The sequence below is a fragment of the Bos grunniens genome, chromosome 2 (genome assembly GCF_055505025.1).
Source record: "Bos grunniens cultivar Pamir isolate PY7600 chromosome 2, Bosgru_T2T1.0, whole genome shotgun sequence".
NCBI lineage: Eukaryota > Metazoa > Chordata > Mammalia > Artiodactyla > Bovidae > Bos > Bos grunniens.
In genome coordinates this window covers 64,153,074-64,166,637 of record NC_141166.1, presented here as the reverse complement: position 1 = coordinate 64,166,637, position 13,564 = coordinate 64,153,074, and the positions used below count along the sequence as shown (strand labels likewise).

At 49.3% G+C, this 13,564-nt stretch overlaps 1 protein-coding gene across 5 annotated transcripts in view; it reads left to right on the top strand.

Annotated features, from left to right (window-relative positions):
* Positions 1-13,564, top strand: part of GLI2 (GLI family zinc finger 2) — a 263,527-nt gene that overhangs the window by 158,661 nt on the left and 91,302 nt on the right. The window contains exon 2 of one of the 5 annotated variants that reach the window (XM_086349286.1): positions 10,942-11,072. The exons of the other annotated variants lie outside the window; for them this stretch is intronic. The gene's annotated coding sequence lies outside the window, so the exon portion shown is untranslated. The remainder of the gene's footprint in view (positions 1-10,941; positions 11,073-13,564) is intronic. 5 annotated transcript variants of the gene reach the window in all.

The window sequence follows — 13,564 nt, the reverse complement described above, 5'->3', positions numbered from 1 at the left end:
TCTTCCTGTTTCTTCCCCTAAATACCCACTCCTCCCTCTCTGCCCATCTATAGCCAACTGTCCTTCAAGTTCCCACATAAACGTCACCACCTCCAGGAAGCCTTCTTCTGGGAACTACGAGGGCATTGGAGGTAAAAGCCACAGACACTGCCTTCACAAGGGCATTCTCCCTCTTAGTATGCAGCCCCATGTGGACTGTGAGCCTTGAGGGTGGGCTTCTCCCTGTGGGTCCAGTTGCTGCTGAGCTTGGTCCACAGAAAGCACTTATTATCATAGGCACTGTCCCTGTTGCTGCCATAAGGCCTTATGGTCAGACCCCTGCCCCAGAGAGTGAGGATACAGTTACACTGTGAATGCTCCCATCCCCAACAGGGCATGCTCAAGGCTCACAGATGGGTCCTCCTCAGTGCCAGGGTGCTGGCCTCCGTATGTCTGGGCTCTAAAATAACTGGTCCCGTGGGAGGCACCCCTACACCTTTCTGTTCCAGCCTGGAAGCACTGACCAGGTCTTTCTGACTGGCCTGGCCGCCCTCGCTCCCATCCCTGGATGGGGCAGGCAGTTTCTTCCGCTCCTCTCTGCTCTCTTGGGGGGCAGGGTGTATTTTCCCAGCCCTTCCCTTCCTGGCCCTGTGTTTGTCTGACTGGCTGCCTCAGAGGCCTGCGGTAGAGGCTGTAGCAACAGGCAGTGTCCAGTGCCCACTTGGACAAACAGCACGCGAGGCGGCTGCTGGCACAGGGCGGTGTCTAGCAGGTGGGCAGAGTGACTCAGGCTTGAGGCCTCAGGGGAGGATTCAAAATCAAATTGTCTGTGTTCCTTGGAAGCTGAGGGCTTTTGTGCTTAAAGTTGAAGAAGGAAGAACCTGGAAGCTCAAACTTTCCTGGGGCGTGTGAGGTGGGGTGAGCTGTGGTTGTTACATTCATGTAATCACTGTTAGCACAAAGGACCCTGGGCTAAAACTGAACTTTTCTCCCTCTCTGGCTCTAAGAGAAGGAAAAAGGGAAAACAACCTGTTTACTGAGCACTTGTTAGGTGCCAGAGCTTTCTACACCCATCAGCATGTGTTCTTCAGGCAAACTTTTCAGAGGAGGGAGTTCCTAGTCCCATTTTACCAAAGAGTTTAGGAAGGGGAAGGCCATGGTTGGACCCGTACTGTAGAAAGCTTACACTAGCCTTTGTGATGGACATGAAAGGGCAGAGGCAGAGTGGTGAGGCCAGGAGACTGCTTAGCAGAGCTAAGACTTAGACAAGCAGTAGCGAGGGCTGAGGGAGGGCTGGGGTACGTGCCAAATGTGCTGGTGTGTGGACTTCAGCAGGGAGGAATCCAGGACAATGACAGCTGGGTGGATGGTGGTGCCATCACCAAAGTGGGAGGCCTGCTGAGAGAGGGGACAGGAAGGAGATGCCAAGCTCTGTTTTGGTTGGATACGTCACCTCCAGGTTGCTCACGGCTCCTGCAAGAATGGACAGAGCCACTTGTTGCTCAGAAGAGAGCTGTGGGCCCAGGATGCAGCCTCAGAAATGCATAGTGAAAGATGGGCACCCAACACACCCATGTTTTTTCTCTGTAGGTGCCAGGGACCCTCTAGGAGGAGGCCCGGCTTCTCAAACGAACCTTAGAAGCTGGCCCTGAAGGATTCCTGTGGTTATTGAAAGCAGGTGCCTAGAAGTCTTGTCTGAAAACTGCTCCCCCCATTGCAAGTGGCGGACAGTGCCAGCCATAGGACCCTAGTGTGAGGGAGCAACTGTAAATATGCAGCCTAGAGGAAACCTGGGAATATCCCCCCATAGTGAATCTGTACTAATGCTCACCAAATTAGACCATTTCCAGCCAGAGCATTGAGCCTGTGATTATAACCCTCTCAAGCCATCTTTTTCCTGACCAGGCTGGGTATTAGCGTTCCGAGTGACTTGTGATCAGCAGCGAGGAGAGCTGAGGATGGCCGCTCGCTGGTGCCTGCGAAGCCCAGGACGGCCCCTCTTTGAGGTTAGCCTTGAGTCAACTTGTGCCGTGTACTTGGGAGCCTTTCAAAGGAGACGGGTGCACACAGATCATTATGAGGCTAATCAGAAGTTTGGGTATTTAGTGGGCTGTGTACACAGCAATCATTGTTGGCAAGGGCCCTTCTCCTCCAGAGGCCATTATTGCAGAGCGGGGTGCTGTTTGCCTGGTTTTGTCTGGACCACGATTTGCATCCACTTGATGGATTGTCAGGGTCGGGGGTCTCCTCCTGAGGAAACAGTGGAGTGGCTGCTGAGTAAACCCTTGAGAGGAAGGGGAGCACTAATACCAGCATTTGCCCAGGTCCTCGAGAGGGCTGGGCTCCTGGTGCGGTGCTCCATCAATACGATAGGCAGCTCCGAAGCTTTGGACGCTCATTCGCAGACCCCTTTTATTGTTCGCTCAGACAGGGACTCAGGAAGTCCACTCCCGGGTAGGGAGTAGCCGGGCTGCAGTGGCTCAGATGCAATGAGCGGGACCTGGCCTGCAGGCTCTTGCTTTGTGGCCAGCTCTGGTGGCCTGCGGCTCAGTTCAAGTTTGCAGAGTGATTTGGATGTGGCCTTCTTCCAGTCTGGCCCTGTGGGGTTCCCCTGTAAGCCCCTGTCCTGTCACCTGCCTTCTTCTGTCTGACTGGACGCTGTCAAGAGCCTCCAGAGGGGGCAGGGGTTGGGGGTGGGTGGGGAGGACTTTGCTCGCTTACTGCAGAGAAGGCTCCCCCCGCCCCCCTCCCCCCACCAGAGTAAACACTTTCAGTTGCCAAAATGCCCTGCCATCCAGCACTGTGCTGTCTTTTTTGGCGAGGCAGGAGGTGTTTGGGGTTTTATTTTTGGTGTTTTTCAGGGACATCTCTGACGCCTGGTGGTGATTCGTTTTTCTCTTTATGGGACATTGTGGCCGAGCATAGGAATGAGACCTAAAGTTTTATTATGTTTATCTTCTTATTTTTCAAGGAAGACTTCAACCCTGAGATTCAGGGCAGGGTAGGCAGCAGACACAGACCGCAGGGCCACACCCCATTAGGAAGCCTGCTGCTCACTATAGACACGCCTGTGGTTGGTTTGAGTTTGGATGTGGAAGGTGGTGAGATTTTTTTAGATGACGATTTCCATTTAGAACCATCAGGGGTTTTCTTTCATCACAGTCATAACTGTTTGACACTAGCTGGTTATCAGCAAGGATGCCAGTTTTCTTCGAACAGCCCTCTGTTAAGAGTTTCCACTATAGGGAAACTTCCAGCTCAGGGCAGGAGTCACCACTGGAGTCCGGGCTCCACTGAGAGGCTCAAGGTGACCGGATGGGCCAGCTTTGGCTGAAACTTCAGTAGTGAGCCCTTCTTTCCAGAGAACCCACCATTCACAGGCCATCTGTCAGTTAGCAGTGACTTCATGGTCCTCGTTTTCTCCGTTTACAGGTAAAATGGAGGCAGTTGAGCTGGCAGCCCAGCACCAGCTGGGGACCAAGTCTCCTTGTCCCAGAGATGGGGAGGGGCCAGGCTAGGTGGATGTAAGGTCCAGGTGAGGTCATTAGGTCAGGTCTCCAGGGACCCCAGAGGAACAGAATGCATCTTCTACCTTTTCCTCAGGGGCCACACAGAAAAAATCTCTTTCAGCCCCTTTTTGGTCCTGCCTGTGACAAAAAGCTGTCGAGTAAAGACTGAAAGGAATTGGGGCTAGTTTAGTCATTGAGATGTTCTGTGCGCGCTCAGTCACTTCCGTTGTGTCCAACTCTTTGCGACCCCATGGACTGTATCCTGCAGGCTCCTCTGTCCATGGGATTCTCCACGCAAGAATACTAGAGTGGGTTGCCATGCCCTCCTCCAGGGGATCCTCCTGACCCAGGGATCTAACCTAGGTCTCCTGTATCACAGGTGGATTCTTTACCACTGACCCACCAGGGAAGCCCCTGTTAAGATGTTCTAAGGAAGTTTAAATGTCTCTTTGTTTGCATCTCATCTTTCTTAGCAACTTGTAAAACACCTCAGCCAGTCCTTAGAAGGTGGTTGGCAGATAGGCAGAGACAGAGAAAGGATACCACCCACCTCAGAGAGTGCAGGTTTCCTCACTTGAGGAAGGAATGAGAAATCAGAACACAGTGTAAATGTAAAACATAAAATGACAAGACTTTTTGTGAAAAACAACTCTTCAGGGTTCAGGGCCTTGCACAAGATCTGGACACCAAAAGCTTGATTGGCGAAAGGAAAAATTGATATATTGGACCTCAACAAAAATTCTGAAGTGAGCTCTTCAAAAGACCCCATGAAAAAGATGAAAAGATAAGCTGCAGACAGGAGAAAATATTTGTAAACTGTGTCTCTGACAAAAGACTCATATCTGTGATATGTAAAGTGCTCTCAAAACTTGATAGTTACAAAAGAAACAATCTAATTAGAAACTGGGCAAAAGACATTTCAGCAAAGAGAATGTATGCAGATGGTGAAGAAGCTCATGGTATGCAAGCTAAGGGCACAGTGAGATACCACTGCCCATCTGTCATAACAGTTAACAGCCCGGTGTGCTGGCCAGGTTTTGGGGCAACTGAATCCATTGCTGGAGCAAAGGTGAAGTGATGCAGCCACACAGAGAACTGTCTAGCAGTTTCCTATCAAATTAACCATGTATATAACACATAATCCAGCCATTGTGCTCTTGGGCATTTATCCCAGAGAAGTGAAAATTTAGGTTCATACAAACACTTGTATCTGAATGTCTTTTGCAGCTTTATTTGTAATAAAACTCAAACTGGAAACAATCCAGATGCCCTCCAGAGAGTGAATGCAGTGTAGTCCATCCATGTTGTGGAATACTACTCAGCAACTAAAAGGAACCTACTGTTGATATTCATACCAACTTTGTTACATCTCTGGGAAAGGATGCTGAATGAAAGAATCCCCAAAGGTTATAAACTGTGTGATTCCATTTAGATAAAAATTTTTGAAATGATAAACTGTTAGCGATGGAGAACAGGTAAGTGGTTGTCAGGGTGGAAAACAGATTTGGAGGCAGGAGGGAGGTGGGTGTGGTTGTAGAAGGACACATGAAGGATCCTAATGGTGTTGGGACTGTTCAATATCTTCACCGAGGTGATGGATACATAAACACACACACACACACACACACACACACACACGAGTACCAGTAACATTTGGAAAATCAGAACAAGATAGAGGGATTATATTATTAGACTCCTGGAATAGTGGCTCTCTCTTTCCCTTACTTCCCCCGTGTGTGACCAGTGCCAGACCCCACCGAGGCCCAGAACTCTCCTGACCCTGTAGGACTGTCTGCCTCCTGACTTCTTGCTTACTATGCAAATTCTGGTCACCTCCTTGGACTACTTATTGCAACACCCCACATAGGTGTTTATTAAAGTATTATCCTGTGTGTGTGTCTTCCCCACCCCCAACCCCACCCCACTGAGGTCAGGACGGGAAAATTTGGTCTTTTGGTTCAAGTCCCAAACACATCCTCTTCTTGGTTTTCACCTCCTGAAGTTTCTTCTGGGTCACAGGGAGAAGTTTGTTTCAGAAGAGAGTTTCTATAGATGGTGGGTGGACTAGAGCCCCCACCCCCAGGTCAACAGGGCTAAAGTCTGGACTGTGGACCCATACGGTCCGGTCAATGTTAGTTTTGTGATGCAGGGAGTTAGGAAGGCCTTGTGGAATGTTGATCAGGGCACAGGCCTTTGTTGCATGTCAGGAAAGTGGGTACATGCAGGCTGTTTTGTGCAACACAGCTAGCAAGAATGCAGCATAGGGAGGGTTCTAACTGGTCTAAAACTTGACCAGCAGTGCTTCTGGCAGCCTCCTACTGCCTCATGACCTGGGTCCTGGCACCCACATGTGCTTTCTCTGCTGCTGGCCAGAGGTCCAAGAAGTTAACCCCTGAAACCATCAGCCCTGCTTCATGAGTGGCTGTGGCAGAATTAGTGTATCAATGCCCCAGCTCGTTCACCCTTGGTCAGGGTCTCCACGTCTGTTTCTGGGGTACCCAGACCAGATGGGGTTGATATGGCTTCCCTGGCAGATACTGTGCACTTGAAGTCATGTGGGATGGTCCACCACCAGCAAAATGGGGACTGTGACCCCTGACTAGCCCAGTTCCTGCCACCTGCACACATAGTTATTATTACTGTTATTACTACTTTTTGGTGTGTGGCACACAAGACCTTAGTTCCCTAACAAGGGACTGAACCCATGTACCCTGCAGTGGCCTTGCAGAGACTTAACCAGTGGATCAGCAAGGAAGTCCAGTTACTAGTTTTTTGAGTAAGATGTCTTAGAGGGAACGGCTCAGATATCTCAGTAGCCCAGCCTGTCTCCAGGTGGTTTGAGAGGAAGGCTGAGTTGCCACAGCTTCTAGAAGTTTCTATTTCATTTTTTATTTTAGTTTTTGTTTTTGCTGGTGGATGGAAGCTGAGAGGAAAGGTGGGCTCAAAGGTGAATAACAAAACCCAGCTCCCCAAGAAATGGAGGGCAGTTGTCAAGACCCCGGCGGGCCTGCCCCTCAACTCCTCTCCCCTGCACCCAGGGTATGTGTGTGGCTTGGGACAATTAGGGTTCTCTCTGGGCATCCGCAGCCCCCTGTCTTGAAGGATCTTCTGAGAACCGGCTCCTTTCTGGGAACTTTTATAAGAGATTTCTCATGGCTCAGTTCCCCTATAGAAAACTAGGGATTGTAAGTCTTGCCGAGCTCAAGAAAGAAGCTGAAGGGAGTGAGTTAGAGCCCGGCAAGAATAAGTTAACAGTATTCATGGCAGTGTCTTGGGAGGAATTACCCAAAAAAGAAAGAAGAAAAGCTGAACACAAAACCAGCCGAAATGAAAAAAAGGAAAACTTGAAGGCTGCTAAGAAAAGATGGACAGAACACATCCAAACTCCTGGGCCCAAGCCGTCGAACAAGGGGGCAGACGGTTTTGTGAGGCTCTGGGTGTTCAGCCTCCTGAGCCCAGGGCTTTGTGGGCCCTGTCTGGGAGGATATTTAGCAAAGCTGTTTCTTTTGCATAAACCCAAGTAATGACCGAGCTTGAGGAGAGAGGAATTGTGTGGGCTGACAGCAGAGTGATTTAACGAGGGGCCACCTGATCCTCTGCACCTCCCAGCCTCCCTTGCTCAGCCGCTGCATGTTAATCACCACAAAAGGCTGAGGCCCGAGGGAGGCCCATTGTGGGGACAGAAGGCCACAAAGGGGTGGCCGGGGTCCTCCTGGGGCTTTGTGACTCAAGCTGAGTTGGGGGCGTCATTCAAGTTTCCTTTCTCTTGACGCTGAAAACTCAACTTGGCGGGTGAGGGCGTGAGTCTTAGTTTTGAGCTTCATTTACCTTCTTGCTTCTTCCTAAGAATTTACTTGCCTCCCACATCTGTGTGCTTTCTTTATATATATATATAATTAACATATAGTTAGTTTATAATGTTGTGCTAATTTCTGCCGTATAGTGAAGTGACTCATTGTACCCATGTGTACATTCTTTTTTCATATGCTTTTCTATAATGGTTTATCCCAGGAGATTAGATATACTTACCTGTGCTACACAGTAGGACCTTGTTTATCCATTCTAAACACTTTCTGGCTGCAAAAGTCATTCCCCTCATTTTTAAAATGTAATCTTAGTGGCAGATATCCAGACCTTTAGAAAGGAGAGCTTCGCGGCGCCCACAGGGTGGCTGCTGGATTGACCAGGGCTAGGTTTTAGCTGTGCCCTGGGGGCCTTTAACCTCTCGCTTGCAGAAGCGCTTGCTCTGTTCCCTCTCCTGCATTCTGTTCCCTTCCTCTCGTCCTAGAGCATCAGGGCTACTGGATCAACCCTTGTTGCTGGGGAGTAGAGGCTGGGGGCATGGATTTCTGTGATTCAAATCAATGGACCAGGTAGGGATTGGAAGGGGAGGAATTTCAGCATCATCAAGAGACTGCAGATGAGAGAAAGTGGATTGGGAGCATCAGCTGGTTTCAAGTCCACAGAGATAAATTCACACGCCTCCATCTTGTTTTTTTTCTCCAGGATAAGCCCAGTTCTGCTTCATCAAAGCCTCAATGGGCACCTTCCCAAGGGTGTGGCTGACAGTGAGGGAGGGGGTCTCTCCAGCAGAGGCTTTGGCCAGGAGTCTGTGAACCCCTCACAGCCCCAACCCCAGGCTGGTCTGAGCCTTCCTGTGCTGTGATGCCCATGGTTCTCCACTCCTGAGAAACTGGGAGAAAAAAGACAATAGGAATAATGGAAAAAAAAAAAACCTGATAATGCAAACTTGACTGTAAATATGGAGCAGAAAAGTCATGCTTGGGCTTGCCACTGAATGGATGCGTGGAAAGAAGAGTACAATGTAGGGAGGGGGAGAGGTGAAGTTAAGCATTTTCTTCTGAGAACCAGGGTGAAAATCAAAATCATTAAGTGTCCATGAGAGGGGGTGGACCTCAAGGAGATGGTGAGTCTGGGAGGTGGGAAGCCTGCTTCTCATCACTCGTCTCCCCCAGAAACCCACCTCTTCCTTTTCTCTTTCTAACATGAAGGCTCCCTCTGTTACTGCCAAGGTTTTCCAACGAGACCTTGATGATTGCAAAAGACTCTCAAGTCATTAGTCCTTCTGTTTCTCCTGATGGTACACAAGAATCTCTTCCTGTCCATTATCTGGATAAGAAACCGAGACCAGGTGGCTGAATGGTGGGCAGGTTCTAGAGTTTTGGGTCCCATCAAGCTAAGCAGTACGATGTCTGATTTTTCCATCTCATCTCCACTCCCTGTGTGGGTTCTCAGATACACCTGGTTGTGCATCTCTCAGTATATGCTGCGTTCAGATTTCTCCCTCCCTTCCTCCCATCCTCCTCCCCGCCCCCTTTCTCTGTCCCACTGAGGGCCACCTGGAGGCACCCACCATCTCCCATCCCAGACCCAGTCCCAGACCTCATGGAGCTGAGCTTCAATGAGAGAGTTGGTTTGGGGTCCAGAGGGGCCCTTTCTCTCTACTTGGGTTGGGGTGGGGCTGGCAGGGCTCCAGCAGAGTCTTGAGATGTGAGTGTCAGCCCAGCTGACCAGGTTGGGACAGGGCGTGTATTTACAGAGACAAGGGAGGTGGCCTTTCTTTACAAAGGATGAGACTTGAAAGGCAAGCCTCAGGTTCCATGGTTACAGCAGCCACAGTTTCCAGGGCAAAATTGCACCCTAACCGTTGGCATTTCATTGTAAAGGTGGGAGTGTTAACATGTCTGTGTTTCCTCTGAAACCCATGCATACAATACTCTTTTGAAGCTTTGTCCCTTTTTCTATCTTTCTTAAGGAATCCCCAACTTGGGGATTAATCACTTGTGAGTCACTGAGGGTTAACTTGATGAGGTTTGTTACTTCGTTTTTACCCTCTGTGGTTCTAGAGGCAACCTCCAAACAGGCTTGTCGTTTAATGGGGTCAACAAAAAAGAAGACCAGGGTTTTAAAAAGGGATCATAAAATAAAAAAGAACAGGGCAAAGTGGGGACCAGTGCTTGTGGAGCTGGGGGAAGGCATTCCTTCCCATACTAGGTGGTCTGTGACCCCAAAGGAAGGAGCCTCAGCTGGGGACTGTCCTATGGGCAGCGGTCCCAGAAACCAGAGTCCAGGACTCTCCTCTGTTATGATACCCTGAATGCTGTGCTTTCCCCAACCCAGCACCTCTCCCACTGATGCTCCATCACACACCTCTTACTCACGAATGCATCCACATTTCCTGATCTTGTCTCAACCTCCAGCGGGGAGGAAGTGCCCTGAGTTTATTTCCTCAGGAAATAAGGGAAGGGAAGTAGGGCTCCATCCTTTCCTCAGTCTTTCTCCTTGCCCAGAATATTTTGGAAAAACAAGCAAACAACAACAAAGGAAATTTGCTATCAGGCTTTGCCATTAACATCTGTGATCTCAGGAAGGCAGGTGACAGCTGGGAACTTCAGTTTCCCTGGCAATACAGGGAGTGGGTTTGGCTGATAATCTCTTGGGTTGAACTGATAAGATCTTTGATCCTATGCATGGATTATCCTATACTTGGATTATCTCTTTAGGGTCCTCAAATTTTATGAGGCTTTTCTCACCCAGTTTCATGAAATCATCTAGTAATTCCACCCAGTGGGGTGACATTTTGTTTCCAATATCAGTGTCATGTCTGATTAGATGGATTCTGGTGCTGGTCCTTGGGAATTCTGCCTTTCCAGCTCCTGCCATTCAGAAGAGTAAATATAGTAATATTTTCCCAATGAAAGTTTCTTCACCTATAACATTTTCTTACTGCTGCTGTGTGATGTGATTCCCATCCAAACCCCCTCCTTCCAAATCAGAATATGAGGCACTGCTAGAGTAGATTTAAAAAAACAAAAAAAAAGATTATTGTAAAGAAATTCATTCCAATTCTGTGATTTTCGCATTTTATTTCCCCCAGACATTTGCTGTGTTTACAGAGGAAAAGAAATGTCTTTGTAAACATAGGTTGTATTTACAGAGAAAAATAAATATCGAAATAAATGTCAAGCTGTTAAAACTGGAGCACTGGCAGAATTCCACACAAATGCTTGGATGAGGGCTTCCCTAACTTGGGCTGTGCGTTCCCGGATTGCTCGTAAATGGGGAGTTGGTCTTTCTCTCTTCAGTGTTGAGCCCAGCTTGAGGGAGGGGAAATGAACAATGATCAGCATTCACTGTGGGATGGGTATTTTACACAGCCACATTTTCTTACCACCCAGCTATTACTACCAGTCTTCAGATGAGGCAGCTGAGGCTCAGAGAGGGAAAGCAACCCGTCCTGAATCACAGAGCTAGCAGGCGGTGCAGCCGGCTGTCTCCCCAGCCCAGATGGCAGGGCCGGCTGCAGGACCTGCATGCCTGTTTCCTTCTAACCTAGATCCAGGGTGACGGCCTGCTTGGGGCACCTCTAGCTATAGGGCAGACTGGAAGGGTGTCTGGTGAGCAAGGCAAGTATCTCTCTCTCTCTCTCCAGTCCCTCTGGTCTAGGATGTCCGGCTGCGCACACGTTTACACCTCTTCACCGAAAGCTGGGGCCTTTGGAATCTCTTCCAGCCGTCAGGCCGCCTGCACACCCCCCAGGACAGCTCTTGCCTGGGGCTCACCGTGAGTGGAACTGCAGCTGGGCTTCGTTTGTGTCTTAGAGTTTTACTAGCGGACATCTCGGTGGGAGGTGGGTTTTGCAGATTCCTGTAATACAGAGACAAACACCCTGGGATAGAAGGGAAAACACATTTCTCACTTTAGGGGTTTGCTTCTGAAGGCTTCCTTTTTTGGAAATGTGTTCTGTCTCACTCTCTCTCTGACACACACACGCTCGCACATACATGCCCCACAGCCTCACTGTTCCTCAGGCTGCCACTATGGAAGTCCAGCCCTGGAGGATGGATTCCCCACCCCACCTCCACCCTCACCGCATCCCCACTTCCCTGCCCCAAGTGTGCTCCTGGCTGGACCAGCATGGGGCCTTCAGCCCTCCTCTGTCCTGGAATGCCTCTTTGGCGGGGTGGTTGCAGCAGGCAGTAGAGTGAGGGTGATCGTGAGGCCACGGCAGACAGGGGAGGCTGGGTGCCTGCAGCCCAGGGACCCCCTTTCTGCCCAGACCCAGCTTGGACCTGTACCTGATGGGGCCTCGGTTTCCCATTTGCTCAACAAGAACATTTGGGCCCTACCTCGCTTCTTTCTTGTGGCCGCTCTTAGGGTGAAGTGAGGTCTTGGATGAAAATATGCCTTAGAAATCAGTCTGCCCAAGGGAGTATAAATGCAGGCTGTTTTTCTTGCTGGTGTCCAGCCCAGGTGTGGGCCGCCAGTGAAATGTCAGTGCTTCTGGGAGGGACAGGAGCGCTTTGTAGGGAATGTGCCCTGGCTTGGTGCATCCAGGGGCTTGGTGAACGCTGATCACTGAGCTCTAGCCCCTCATTCCCAGGATCTGGGGTGATGCCCAAGTGTGTGCATTTTCTGCCTGCTCCCAGGCCACCCTGAGAACTGAGCCAAGTGTATTTTTCTTTGAGTTCCCAGTGGGGCTGGGCAGAGTCTTCTCGGGGAGCTGGATGCAGCTGGCCTGTTTGTTGCCACTGGAATCCGTGTGTGTCCTGCTGCTATTCTCAACTGTCTTTTTTGGGTCATTCTTTAACGGACTATAATCCTTCAACCAGTGTTCTCAGACTTCAGTGTACAGAAGAATCACCCCAGGATATTGCTGAATTTGCTCCTGGATCTGTAGGTCAGCATGGAGCCCAGGAGACTTCATTTTCCACACACACCAGGTGATGCCAAGGCTACTAGTGCTTGGACCACACTTTGAGTAGCAGGGCCCAAGACAGGCAATTTCGTAGTAGTGGAGTCACTTCTAATTGGTGAACCCACTTGTCATTGTCTCCGTGAACTCTAAGCAGCTCACCCACTAGCTTGGTGACCCTGGGCACAGGATCTGAGTGGGTGCAGCCTCGGTCTCCCCTCTGTGTAGTTAAGATGATAAAGCTGGCCCCAGGATGGTTGTGTGGATGAAATGAGAGGACGAGACCTTGCCTACAGCCTTGGAGGTTTTGGATGAAAATTAATTGCTGTCTTTCAACTCTTTGACTTTCACAGCCCCTGATAAAATAGCCAAGAGATTTGTGTGGCTATAGTTGTTTCAAAAGAGTGAAAAGTGTTGGCTGGTTTGCCCAGGGTGGTGGAGGAAGCCCCAGGGGTGACCACGCCCCTGCTGACCCCCAAGTCCAGGTTCAGCATCATGCCTTGAGAGCGATGAGTAAAGACCCCTCAGAGCATCTACCTGGTACTCAGATCCATTTGGACTTTTCAAGAATTTGGAATCACTTACTTTTTTAGGTCAAAACGGAAAACAGAGGCTTTTTGCCTGATGATTACACATCTTAGCTTTGAGGTTTGTACCAGTATGAGTTCTTTCTCACATACCCACACATTTACCCTCACTCCTGTTCAAATCTGTAAACAGTTTTTAAATGTGTATTTTCTTTCAAAAGAAAGCCACTTAAGCTTTACCAAGATGAGCTGCTGACATGAAACCCACATTTGGGAAACCTCTGTCACCCGTATCTTACTGAGTGTGGGCTATTGTAAATTAAGTGAGGTCACAGTGGGGATTTCCGCCCCCCTCCCTGAAATGGTTATGGAAGTCGAGCTGCTCCCAAGTAAAAGATAAATTATGGCTGGATGTAAAGAGGCATCATTTAAAAAGTGTCAGGATACAATTGGGTTCTTAAAAACCACGCAGAGCTGCTAAATTCACATGAAAATTGAGTGGTGAGGGATTGCCCGGGGTGACAGCGTCCTTGGCATTGATTTATCCCATCTGTTTGGCCAACCCATTACTTCAAGCCTCTGATGGAGACACAGCATCAGCCAGGAGGGTCTTCATGGCCCTGGCCCTCAGCTAGATATCTGGTGAACACCAGGAGAGCAAGGGTCTGCCCAGACCCTGGGGAGAAGGGTAATGCATGTGGAACCCCACTTTACCAGTATTTTTATTGAGGTATAGTTGATTCGTAATGTTGTATAAATTTCTGGTGTACAGCAAAGTGATTCAGTTACACATACATATGCTTTTTTCATATTCTTTTCCATTATGGTTTATC